Below are 14,087 nucleotides of genomic sequence, written 5' to 3'. Positions count from 1 at the left end.
CTAATAGGATGATGTGATGCACTCTACATCAATTTTATTGCACCATATGTGATGCACAAAATATATTTTTTTATAAAATTCATAATTTTCTTTTTCCACGTGGCCTGGCCTAAATTTCATAAAACACAAAAACCCTTGCCAGATTTTTCTTTTTTTTTTTCCCATTATGTAGGAATGGATTGGAATAGTTTTAGTTGACGTAGACTGGGTTAGAGCTCATATTGCATAGCACTAAAAATTTCATTTCCAATCCAATAGGATTATCCAAACAAATCCTCGTAAGAGGAAAGATTGTTGATCTAGAAATTAGTGGCTTGGTGCTTTATTGTCATGTAAGAAGTTGCGTTTAAATATATTTGATGGGTGGGTTGCACGATATGAGTGGTGATTGGATGTAGTCATTTTAGTGAGTGGCTTACACGTTAATCATCAATTGAAGTTGTTGGTTTGGTCACTGATGGTGGTAATGGATGTAATTTTGCTATCTAACATTTTTCTTGAGGGCAATGAGCAAGATGAAAGTGATGGAAAATAACAACAAATAATAATGATGGAATATATATATTTGATAGTGGTGGGAAATAAATATCTTCTAATGAGATATTTTTTTCTAATTTTTTAGTAGATAGAAAAATATTTTATTTGATCTTAGGTTTGTATTTATTGGAGAATTATAAAAATCAATAGTTACATCATTTTAAGATCTTTCATATTTTTGTACTTTTATATATAGTCGTACAAGAATCTATACAACTACATTAAAGGGGAAGCTATCACTCTCCCAGCACAGCACGTGTCGCCTTGAGACACCACAAGGTGTCCACCATCTGAAATGTCGCATATTACGCATGTAGGGTCAAGGATTGCGGCTGGACGCATCCGCTAGGCCATACTTCTCAATCCCTTTTCGACCCATCTGAAGTGCTTTCTCGATCCAGCTGGCCCAATGAAAGTATTAAAAAATAGGAAGAGCTCTCCCAACACAGCACGTGTCGCCTTTAGACGTTGCTGAGTATCCACCATCTGAAATGCTGCGTGTTACGCATGCAAAGTTAAGGATTGCGATCGGACGCATCCACTGGGTCGTACTTCTCAATACCTTCTTGACCCATCTGAAGTGCCTTCTCGACCCAGTAGGCCTAGTGAGAGTATTAAAAATAGGAAAAGCAATCATGAGAAAAATTGTGGCTGCAGCTACTACTTGCAGTGGATAATTTTAAATAAAATAGAGAATGATGGGAGGAGATTGCAGCCGGTCATCGATAATAGAAAAGAAAAAAAGAAAAAAGAGGCTGAAGCCTATATTATCCACGGATGATCGGCCCCGATAATTAAAAAATTATAAAAAAAATATGTGCACATTTCTTTTCTAAAATCTCTGTTTCAAGCAATCTCAAGCATGATCTCCACATTAATTATTGGATATGTTTCTCCTGTGGATCATCCAGAGATCCAGAGAAGGATTTTTCTTTCAAATCGATGGAGACGGCCATTCCAGCAAGTGAACAGGTGGCATCGTCGCATGCTCATCAATCTCAGAGGGAGAGGGGATTATAAATACCCCCTCTTAGAAGGTGGCGAGCAGGTTTGTAGAAGCCCCCTCCCTCCTTACTCCAGGTAAGCATTCGATGACTATTGTAGGGCTTTATTTTTTAACTGTGTTTTCTCTAGTTTTAACCTCATCAGTGTCCATAAGGGGTGGTTGTTGTAGCCATCCATTCTCCTTGATACATCATTTAAGAAAGGGGATGATTACGGGGGTGAGGAAGGGTGGGTCCTCTATTTTTCAATATCAGAAACACGATGTATGTGTTTCATCACATGTTGAACATCAACGTGGCTGTGCAGCCACTATTGATAAGATTGCCGATTGGGAAGGTTGCTGCATACCGCAGCCTTCCATATCGAAAGAGGTTAAAAAAAAAGGAGGGAGGTTGCTGCTTGCCGAAGCCTTCCATTCTTGAAAGAAGAAATGCAAAAAAAAGGAAGGTTGCTGCATGCCACAGCCTTCCATTCTCGAAATAAGGGCGAAAAAAGATTGCAGGATGGGAGGAAAAACAGAGTGAGGTGAGTAGTCGGGGCCATTTGATGAGAAGTATTTTTTTTTGGATTCGGGCAGATCAAAGGATTTCTTCCGAATTCGGGCAGATATAAGAAAAAAAGTTTTATTTTTTTGGATCAAGCTCCTTTTTGGATCTAGAGTTTTTGGATTCGGGTGGTCAAAAAAAAAAAGTTACGAAAATGAAAACAGACTAATGATTCGGATCAGAGGATCTCAGTCCTTTTAAAAAAAATAGGGTTGGTTTGGGTTAGGATGGTCCGGATGGGTCTGGGTTAGCCTAAATTCAAATTGGGTTCGATTTAGCCTTTGGGTTGGGATTGGATCCATAATTTGTGTCTAGCTCGGTTAGATTTGGGTTAGGGTTAGGAATTCGACAGCAGAGATGGAGAGGACGGCAGAGAGAAGCAAGATTTTTGACTAGGAGGTGACAGGGACGATGGAGGTTTTCGATATCGGGTGATCGGAATAGCGGTGGAAGGGTTGATGGGTTAGTGGTTGGAGTATTGGGTTATGCCTGCCCTTTTGTCCAGAGGGAGTGGCGCCTGTGGTGGGTTAGGGTTCTGATAGATGTGAAATTAAGGCTTTGGGGGTGGAGGCCAGAACGGTGAAGGAGCATTACGGGAATTAGGTCCGCAATAGGCTAGGGTTATGAATCGACGGTGGGTGGGAGGAATGGTTAGAAGAAATATTGGCAAAAAAAATAGAAAAATAAACTTGGCCGCCTGAGTGTGAGGATAGGAGGGGGGAGGGGGGTGGGTGAGAAATCAAAGATAAAAGATGATACCGGAGATGAAGAGCCTAGCAAAGAACCGCATCGACGATGGACGATGGGAGTTGCTCGGACGCACGACGGAAAGAACGATGGTTTCATGGCAAACCGAGCAATGGAGGTGGTGGGAACCGGCTGGTCGTGGAGGGGGAAAGCGGCTTTCTATAGGGGTCGAGAGATGCTCGGCATCGGGGGCATCGGTAGATGGTGAGGGGTGGCCGATCTGGAGGTCCCGGAGTATATGTCGGGGTTGAGGCCAAGGCGAGGCTACGGGTCATCAGAGGGAAAGATCTGGGGGGCACCATGGCTGTTTACGGGACTTAGAGAGGGAAGGGGGACGATCAGGGTCGCGAGGAAGAGAACGAGGGTGAGAAGGAGGGTTGCATCCGAGGAGGAGGGGGCATCCGAGAGGGTTTGGGGGAGCGGACTCAGGAACATGCCAGAGGGTGCGGGGCGGGGGTGGTCATCTGAAGGGCAAAAAAAAAAGAAAAAATGTCAATGGTCCTTATAATAGGAGGGATATATTGCATGCAGGCATCCTTATAGAAATGGAAAATTAAAAAAAAAATAAAAAGAAGTCCTCCTTTTTGGTTTATTTATTGGTAAAAATGATATTTTTTTAAAAAAAAAGCTTATTATACAGCATTCTTAGACATCAATTTTGAAAGAAAAATATTTTATAAAATCTTCAATACAAGTTTAAAAAATAATAATAATAAACCATTAAATTTTATGCACTCAAGAAAGATAATTTTTTATCCTTTCAATTTTTTTTAAAGATACTTATTTTAAATTATTATTGCTGCAACCATGTTTACCGTAAAAATTTTGTCAAAAGTCATGCTTGAAGACATAACTGATAGATTAGGAGTATACAAACTGCTTTATGGATTAAAAATTCAAAATGATGGTACTCTGAGGGTGCATATTTAGATTGTTCTTGAACATGTTGATGATTCGCTTGAAATTCTTAAGACTTGGCATCTTTGGATGCACGATTAGAAGGAATCAGAGGAATCAGCTACAGGATTTACAAGAAATAGATTACAAGAAAGGTTTAAGTTTGAGATTGGAGATTTCAACTTTGAGGATAAAGAATATTATAAATACATGTACCATAGAATTAATGATGTACACAATCAGTTACAGTATGAGTATGGATAATTATATTGGGAATATGATGTATCTATCGATAGGTATAAAAGACTGTTGGATGAAGACAATGCATTGAAGAAAGAGACTGAAAAATATAGGAGAATGTTCAATCCAGATGTTGAATCTTCTATTGATGAGAACGCCATATAAGCAGAGGTGATAAAAGTTTGTATGTGTTGCCCGAAAAGGGATGTGATGTGTGAGTGTTCATGGGTGCCTTAGCATTTTGTATTTTAGGTTTAGCTCGGGCACCTTTTCCTTTTTGGTATGTAGGTCTCCAAAAACTCTGATATATTTTGGTTCACCAGGGTTGCCTTGCTTTTTATCATGTAACTCTTCAATATCTATAATAAATTTTGCCTTGCTTTGCTACATTTTGCTTATATTATATTCTAAATGGACACAACCCTGATAAGCCAATTCTTCTCTTTTTTTGATATATAGGTTGGACATAACCTTATCATATTCTATAAAATTTATTTCTTATATATTGAGTTTATATTTTCAAAGAAACAAATCTCCTTCATTTTTATTTATAACAATCATGACATGCTCCACACATATAGAGTGTTGTCTACAATTGTTGGACAAAATTCGACTCACAACTTTTTCTTCTAAATGAACTTCTTCTTCTTTTTGTTCTTCTTTTTTGAGCAGGGCAATTTGAGTTGCGCAATTCCAATCTCCCTTAACATATAGGTGTATAGGATATGTGGCATGCTCTTTTTTTAAATATTGTTAAGTTCATGTCGTTATATGGTTTGGCCCGTTTATCCTAAGTATAGAAAGAAGAGAAAAAAGATCACGATGATTTTTTTTTCTTTCTCCTTTATACAGGCTAGTTTGTATGCATAATTTCAGCCCTTTCTAACTCATACCTTCGAGAGGTATGTTTCTTGCCCTTACTATCTTCAGCATAAATGAGGCAAGAGAATATTTTTTTTTAATTTTTTTTCCATCATCATAATTCAATCCACACACTGTCCCAACTATCACCTTTCTTTATTCTTTAGTTCTGAATGCAATATATTATTGTAAAATAAAATAATATACTATATTATGCTAAATTATCATATATAATAATGTTATCTAATATATTATGTCATAATACAATATTATACTATATGCTAATACTAAAATATTATATGTAATAATATACATTAAGATAATATAATACACTATAATAGATGATAATATACTATAATATATAATTATGACATAATTAAATAGTATACTATAACATATAATATGCTGCATTAATACATATTCTAACATAGTATCATATAATATGATATTTATAAAATAAAGATTATTACAGGAAGTCGGGTTAGATCATAGCACCTTAGCTATGAAGCTGTAAATATATAAGAATGTTGCTGATAAATTGCATAACTGTTTTTTAGTATGCAAAGAATATTAGAGTTTTTGAAGAGCCATATACTAAAAAAAGCATAAACGTGTCCCTCCTAAATTTGAAGTACAGAGTGCAAAGGTATATATGAACAGCGACATGCATATTTTTTTTTATGTCAATACATGCAAACATTTCTCCCCTAGGGTAAATGCAAGCTACTGAGTTTTTAGTCTTTTTTTTAGAATGGATCCTAAAGAAATGTAGAAGAAAAATAAAATGAAAAGGAAGAATATCATGGTACAATGAAGAGCTAAAAATCTTTTCAGCAAAAGACGACATATATATTGTCATTCGTTAGTCGACAATGAAGGAAATTTACGGACCATAGAAATCAGAGATGCTCTAGATTTTGATCAATATAGGATATTCAGCACCGAATAAGTTGTTCACAACTCATTAGACAGTCAATATTTTTTCGAGGAGGTCGACCTACTGAACATAGGAGAAAGTAACATTGCTTATATTATGTTCTTAGATAATTTCAACTAGATTTTATAACATCAATTGATATCGAGGTTGAATAGAATTTCAGCTGATGATGAAGTACACAACCAAGAGGACTTCGTGCCACTTTTATCTGATCCATAGAGTATTCTTCTCCTAAACAATTCAATTGTTTATTTTCGAATTTTTTCCTATGCCCTCTTTTTTGGCCTTATTTTCTTAATGCTGTAGGTCATTTTTCTGAAATTTTACACATCGGTGTCCCCGAACATCAGTGCCAATTTTGTGGAGCTCTTTTCTAATACAGTGAACGTGTCCATAAAATATATGGTACATCTAGATCTGTATTTACGTTATGCTGCCATGAAGGAAGGGTTGATTTGCCATTACTGAAGTAGGATCCAGATTTTTTGAATGCTTTATTGGATTACGGTGAAGGGAGAAGGGCTTCAAAATTTCATAAAAATATAATGACATACAACTCCATGTTTGCCTTTACATCCATTGGAGTCATAATTGATAATGAAATTAATCATAGACTCGGATCGTGCGTATTTCGGATCAATGGACAAAATCATCATAGAATGGGTTCGCTACTCCCAGTTGAGGGTGGGAGGTCTAAATTTGCACAGCTATACATATATGATATCAAAAATGAGGTAAGCACTAGGCTCAGTATGCTAAATTCGGATGATATTTCATCTGATATGGATCAAAAAATTATTGCAGGATTGATAAAGATGTTTGATAAAAAAAATCAGATTGTTAAGACTTTTAAAATGGTCAGGGATCATTTTCAGCAATCTCAATTTCCATCAGTGCATTTAAGATTGTTGGGTAGGTGTGATGGAGATAGCTCGCAATATAACTCATCTTCGGCTTCGAAAATAGTAGTACTGATTGTTGGCGATCTCAATCAAGCAGATCGTCAGCGTGATATTATTGTTGAACATAAGATTAAAGATTTAAAACGTATCAGTGACCTGCTTCCTAGCTTTATGGCCATGCAATATCCGATTTTATTTTTATTTGGTGAGGATGGTTTCAGAGTTGGCATCAAGTACAGAGAATCCTCGTATGAACGTTCAAATGCTAAGCAGTATGTCACTATGAGAGAATTTTATGCTTACAGAATACATCAACGAGTGAATGAAGGTAAAACATTGATTAGGGGAAGAAAATTATTTCAACAATATATGGTTGACACATTTTTGTATGTTGAGGAAAAGAGATTAGATTATATCAGACAGAATCAAAAAGACCTCGATCAGAAATTTATCAGAATATTAAAGATGCTGTTGTTCATGGTGATGTTAATGGTAATGCAATAGATAAGAGAATTATTCTGTCACAAACTTTATAGTTTTTGAAAAACTGGCTCAACAACTAATCGGCATCCCTACGGTCAATTTTGCGGCGAACGACAAATGCGATCACTTTACTCTTCTTGTTGTTGCGAAAAAAATACTTGGCCATACATACATATTTCAGGTTTTGCTTGGTCAGTAGGGTCCTAATGATCCTGGATATAACTTGAAGGTGACCAACATATTCAAAGATAATGAATCTCAGTAGGATATCATACAAAAAAGTTGTGCAGTGGAATCCTCATATGCATCATAAGTACTTGAGGAGCCTAATCTTTTATCTTCTAATAAAGAAATAGATCGTAGTCTTTCTCTAGAAACCACTCCAACCAAGTGATTATCGAGTTCGATGAGATAGTATTTCTAAAAACAATATAATAGCTTTACCCACTTCCACCTCACAAATAAAAGTTATCCTCATCATATGATGGATTATGTGTAGGGATGCATTGACAATCTCGCCCTCCAAAAGATTGAGGCGAAGGTACTCTATCTTTTCGACTCATATTTATGTATTTTTCTTGCTCAAATCGAATTTAATACACTTCATAATTTTAATATCCAAATAATATTTAAATAAATTTTATTCATTCTTTTTTTCAGTTTAGGTGGAGCAAGCCATGCGGAAGAGGAATGATGATCTGTTCCCTTTTTTATAAAAAATAATAAAAAATAAATATTTGTGTATCACGACATAACCTATGTAATAAATAATATTCGAGACTGCCTACCAGCTCCTTTCATTTAAGTAGCAGTATACTATTTTTTTTTTATATGATAAAATTTTAACTTAGATTTATTTTCTTTTTGGGACTATCAATATTTATTTATCAGATATTTTATCTCATCTTGCCACTAAAGATTAATAATTATTTTTTTAATTAATTGGGCTATTGTGGTTGAATATGATTTTAATAATGATGCCAAATATTGGACAAGTAATTTTTTAAATTATTCAATATATTGTTTGCTAATGGTTATCATCACATTTACATTATTATTTTAAATTAATTAAATATTTAAAATTCCAACCTGCCGCTTAGTGTGGGTAACTTGCTAATTCATCACAAAAGATATATGAAGATACATAGATGTAATAATATCTTTAATTTTTTAAATATATATTTTACTTCATATATTAGATATCATTATGTTTCAATTTATAATCTCTTTTGCCTCTCTTCCTTCCTCAACAGTCAAATATCCCTCGAGAGCATAGCCAAACTTCTTTGAGCATTTCTTTTTTAGATAATATAAGTAAATAAATGTACAAAGCTACTCAAGGGCTACTCGACCTCAATTTGATCCAACTAAAGCCAAGCTCAAGTAATTTAAATAATTTTTTGAGTCAAACTTTAGTAACAAGATACTCGGCTCGGCTCAAATACTAGTAAGCCTAGCCATATATATATATATATATATATATATATATATAATATAATATTTTAAAATATAATAATTATATATATTTTTAATCTATCTAATTTTCAATTGACTAAGTAACCCTAAGCCCTCACTCTCCAGAGATCACTACTTCCGGTCTTAGCCTCCCACCTCTCTATCCTAGCAGATAGCCGTCTTGCCTGACATCCCATCTGCTGGTTGCCTGAGGTCACTTGATGTTGAGATTAGGCATGTAGGTGGCATTACCTTTTGGCCCTAGCTAAAGGGATATTGCCTTTCGGCTTGATCTTGGCTCCAAGAATCCAAGACACAGCCATCTAGTTAAACGAAGTGCCCATGAGGTAGGATTTTTCCTCGAGATCAGAGTGAATATGGCATCAAGCAAAAAGAAATTATTTGGTAGACTATGTCTACCACATAATCCATAGACTAGGCCAATGAAAATTGACCACATCTCCCATAGACAACTCCTCCCTACTTAAATACAAACCATGGTTATCCATCATTTATAAGAAAGGAAAAAAGGAAAATCACTGATGAAATCTCATTCACCAGAAGTGCCATTCATAGGAAGGCTCGGTCCTCCCTATTTATTCCATCGCCTAATTCTCCGTTCGTCCCATACGAAAAACTCCCACACCATTAAAGATCTCAAAAAGAGAGATCTTTATCCATAAGAATCCTCTAATCAACTAATCCCCTATCTATTCTATTTTTTTTCCATTGTACATAGTTGGACCAAATTCTATAGATTATCTAATACTAGTTTTTTTCTCAGGAACCACATTCCAGCAAAGGGCAATATTAAATGGATTAAAGTTTGGACTATGATCAAAGGACTTTGATTATAGTCGATGTTGCAGCTAAATCCCGATGGTGATATGTCTGAAGATCAATCTAGCACTTCGAAAGATGCCGACCACTTATGATCATCAATTAACCTGTAAAGAAAGTCCACTTGTCAGAGTATGTCCGGCAAAAAATCCTCCGATACTTAAGTCAATCAAAATTTAGAGAACAATCGAAGAAGGAAGAAGGAAGGAGAAAAACAAGAGCAAGATTTTCTCTCTGAAGTCAGGCCTTATCTTAGGATCTCCTTATTAGCTCTTTATATAGAGATAGAACTATAGGCTGTTGTACTGGAATCTGATAGGCCATTAGCATCTAGGAGACTATGATCTAACAGGCTGCTGAAATCTACCCACTAATCGATGAATCAAGATTATTAGTCATGGGCATCAATAGCGGGTCGTGCCTGCGAATCAAGGTTGCTAGTTATGAATATCGATCGCAGATTGTGGTCACATCCTAAAAGTTACTGGGAGATTTCAGCAATCGTCCGTGTGGCTGAATAGCTGTGAGTCTAAGATCAAAACAAAATCGAGACTCTGCCTTAGGTGCATCAGTGCCCTTACAAGTCGTTGAGCTTTGTTTCCTATCATCTGTTGAGTTTTAATTTCGAGGTTGGTAAATGTCTAATCTGGAGATTGGATAAAAGTTGATAACGTAGTGCTGTTTCATCTCAAACTTTTGAATCTCTCCCTGACATCTGAGATGGTCTTTTCGGGTCACCAATAGATGCTTGGCTACAATCCGAAGTGAGAAGGTTGGGTTGGATGGCAGGTAACATCCATAATAATCCTTCTCTTTATAACATTTATCTTCCCATCAACTTACCTACTTTTTTCTCTTCATGACTATATGATTATAGTCAACCAAAATTTAGAGAACAATCAAAGAAGGAAGGAGAAGAACAAGAGTAAGCTAGATTTCTACTTTGAAGTTGAGCCTTATCTTAGGATCCCCTTATTAGCTCTTTATATAGAGATAGAGCCGTAGGCTGTTGTACCAGAATCTGATAAGCCATTAGGATCTAAGAGACTATGATCTGACAGGCTACTGAAATCCATCCACTAATCTATGAATCAAGATTATTAGTTATGGGTATCAATAGCGGATTATGCCTGGGAATCAGGATTGTTAGTCATAAATATCGATCGTCGGATCGTGCTCACGCCCTAAAAATTGCTGGGAGATTTTAGCAATCGTCCGTGTGGCTGAATAAGCTGTCAATCTGAGATCGAAACATAACCAAGGCTCTACCTTAGGTGCATCGATACCCAACAAGTTGTTGAGCTTTGTTTCCTATCGTCTGTTGAGTCTTGATTTTGAGATTGGTAAATATCCAATCTGAAGATCGGATAAAAGTCAATAGCATAGTGCTGCTTCATCTCAAATTGTTAAATTTCTCTCTAACATCTGAGATGGTCTTGTTGGATCACCAGTAGATGCTTGGCTGCAATCCGAGGTGAGAAGGTTGGGTTGGATAGTGGGTAACCTCCGTAATAGTCCTTCTCTTCATAACATTTATCTTCCCATCAACTTATCTGCTTTCTTTTCTTCATGACTACATGATTATATGCTGGAGAGAATGGTTGATTATTTGAAAGAGTTATATGATGTGAAGTTGTTGAGCTCATCTACATAAATTAAAGAGGATAAAAAGCTCCAAAGAAAGTATTTTTAAAATTTTGCATCATTTTCTATTTTTTTCTAATAGAATTTGATTATTTTTTGATGAAATTTAAAATAAAAATAAAAATTTTTCTCGATCTTTTGACAAAAATAGTTTAGCTTTTGATGATTATTAAGCAAACAAAGATGAAAAATTTTGATTGTTTTCTTATGAAATTAAAAAGATAAAATATAAAATTTTCCAAATTTTTTGATGAAAGAATTAGATTCAGTTTTATGATTTTTAAAGATATTTTTAAAAAAATTTAAAAATTTCCGACCTGCCGGATTCGAACCAGCGACCTAAGGATTGCTGGGTAGATCCAACTACAGTCCTCCGCTCTACCAACTGAGCTAAGGTCGGATTGCAGCAATATTCCACCTGACATTTATAAATAGAGATTGAAAAAAATTACTTTTAATACAACATAATCTTGATTGATAACTACTATTTTTTTTCAAAATTAAATGATGATTATAATCATAATATATTCTAATATTATAACCTTAAATAAGGAAAGCAGAGACATGGATAACTAAAGGAGTTTGCATTGAAGATTATATTCGCCAACTATCACAAAAGTATAGGACTACTTTATTTCATGTAAAAAACTAAAGTCATTACTGTATTTTATCTGAAAGAAGGATCAGTCGGATAAAATTTTTCCAGTAACATCTTCAAATTGAATGAAGGGACCGAAGTAATTTGCCTTAAAATGCAGTTCAAATTTGACTAGCTCAAGCATGGTTCGATTTATCTCGAATTTCATTAATTAATCAACATCACACCTTGTTTTTATTTTTTTTACTAGAATTTTTTATTACTTTACTGAAATATAATTAATTTATTAAAAATATATTCTGGCAATGAGATATAATCACGAATTATAGTACATGTAAGAAAGTTTGAGGAGATCTCAGGGTCCAATCAAATATGAGCTATTTGGTAGCACTTCTGGCTTGATCTTTTTTTCTTTTTTTTTTTTTTTAATTCCTTCTAAGTAAGGCTGCAATGACCCTTGACCTGATCCGATCCAACTCACGTAGATCCGATTCAAACCGTTTTAAAAGACCAATGGATCTAGATTGGGTTTTAAAATTGAATCAATTTCATTTTTCAGGTCGGATCTAGATTTATTAATTTTTGACCCAACCCAATCCATAAAAATCTTTAGGTTGATTTGGGTCTTGAGATAAATGATCCGATTCAATCCAACCCAATCCGAACCCATCCCTCATCTCTTTTTGTTTCTATATTACATGAATGTTAATTTTAATCGAGCCTACTTTAATACCTATTGTTCTTGAAAATGCATTCTATTGATTTTTAGATATTTATCTTTTAAAATTTTATTAAAATATTTTGAATTTGGATTAATTAAGTTAGAGACAATGGTGAGGAAAATGTTATCTGACTTTTTGGATTCTTAGGTTAAGAGTTTAGAATATAAGAGTTCTAATAGTCTCATGCATCGTGATCAAAATTTATAATGCAAATAAGGTTGTTTATAAATTTTCAACTTATTGATCTTGTTATTTATAACTCATATTCGAATCGATCTAAATCTGGATCCAAACCAGACCCGTATTTCATGAATCGAAACTGGATCATACATAGATCTAATCCGATCCGAATTATCTATTGGGTTGAAAATTTTAATTATAGATCCGACCCAATCTGATCCAGTTTTTTGTTGGACTGGATTTGGATCTAACATTTAGACTCAATTAAGAAATCAGATCGGATCAGGGTCACTCATGATCCGATCTGACCTGACCGATCTGCATCCCTACTTCTAAGACTGGCAGCACCTTGGCTCAAATACAGAATTAATTTATAATTAGGCCTGGCTAGCTGGAGATCAGCTTATTTATGAGACCAGCTTGAGGCAAGAAATTAGTCCTCCAGAGACAGCCTACACTTAAAGAAAGATGATTTCCAGGCCTCTAAAGTCTTAGGATTGAAGGCTATCCATTGTATCAGCTGCTACTTCCCCATCATATAGATAATGTAAGCAAAATGTCCAGCTAACTCTTAAATGACCAGCAAATGTTGGTTCTGATATGCCACTTCTTACCACTTTATGCAAGAATCTCTCTCTCTCTCTCTCTCTCTCTCTCTCTCTCTCTCTCTCTCTCTCTCTCTGGGGTCAACTAACTTTACTTGAATAATGCACATTGCGTCATATACTCCAAGAATGCAAAAGTGATAAAGACATGCAAAACAATGGAGATGGACAAATATAACTGCCAATTGCCACTGGCCAATGTAATTTCTGAGACTGGTAAATTAATTTCCTCTCTTTCTAGTAGTAAAACTGTTCTTTCTTTGAGTCATTTTCTCATTTTGTGAAAGATTCTATAACTGTATTTATATAATGAGAACCTAGAAGCACAGTAAGTAAGCCAACATAGTAGTGTTAAAAAATAAATAAGAGAGAGATAAAGGAGAGACCTGAGGAGGGGCCAGGTAGAGAAGCAAACTTATTTTGAGTAAGTGTCGTGGAAGATTAAGCATGCTATTACAAATGGCCATCAAGCTAACTCATGGTCGGATGCCTAACACAATGGTTATACTTAATATTAAAATAACTACTGAAATAATAGCTTTTGTAATGATGGATAATGATAGAAAAATAGGAATATATTTCTTTTATTAAATAAAATATTATATTTTTGGGACGGTCCAATCATTTTTGGAGGGAATTGCAAGACAAAAGTTTAAAATTTAAAAATAAATAATATTTTATGGAAAAGAAAGTATAACAAAAATAATAACAGCTGTTATTTGTATTACAACCACCTCTTATAACAGAAAAAAAGGTTTTATGAGAGATGGGCAAAACCATCACAATGGTCGTTACAACAGTTTCAATACCGTTATTTCAAACTATGTCTAAGATCAACCTTTTAGGGATTAATGGACTAGATGAGATAGTTCCAGAACAATGATAATGA

The 14,087-nt window shown here is 34.9% G+C and overlaps 1 non-coding gene across 1 annotated transcript; it reads right to left on the bottom strand.

Moving 5' to 3' along the window:
• Positions 1-11,404: 11,404 nt before the first annotated feature.
• TRNAY-GUA (transfer RNA tyrosine (anticodon GUA)) lies at positions 11,405-11,493 on the bottom strand. Its single transcript is given in 2 exon segments — positions 11,405-11,440; positions 11,457-11,493. It is a non-coding gene; the product is annotated as a tRNA-Tyr (tRNA).
• Positions 11,494-14,087: the final 2,594 nt, after the last annotated feature.

Source organism: Elaeis guineensis, chromosome 13, assembly GCF_000442705.2.
Source record: "Elaeis guineensis isolate ETL-2024a chromosome 13, EG11, whole genome shotgun sequence".
Classification (NCBI taxonomy): domain Eukaryota; kingdom Viridiplantae; phylum Streptophyta; class Magnoliopsida; order Arecales; family Arecaceae; genus Elaeis; species Elaeis guineensis.
The sequence above is the reverse complement of the archived record's forward strand: the minus strand, read 5'-3'. Positions and strand labels throughout refer to the sequence as shown.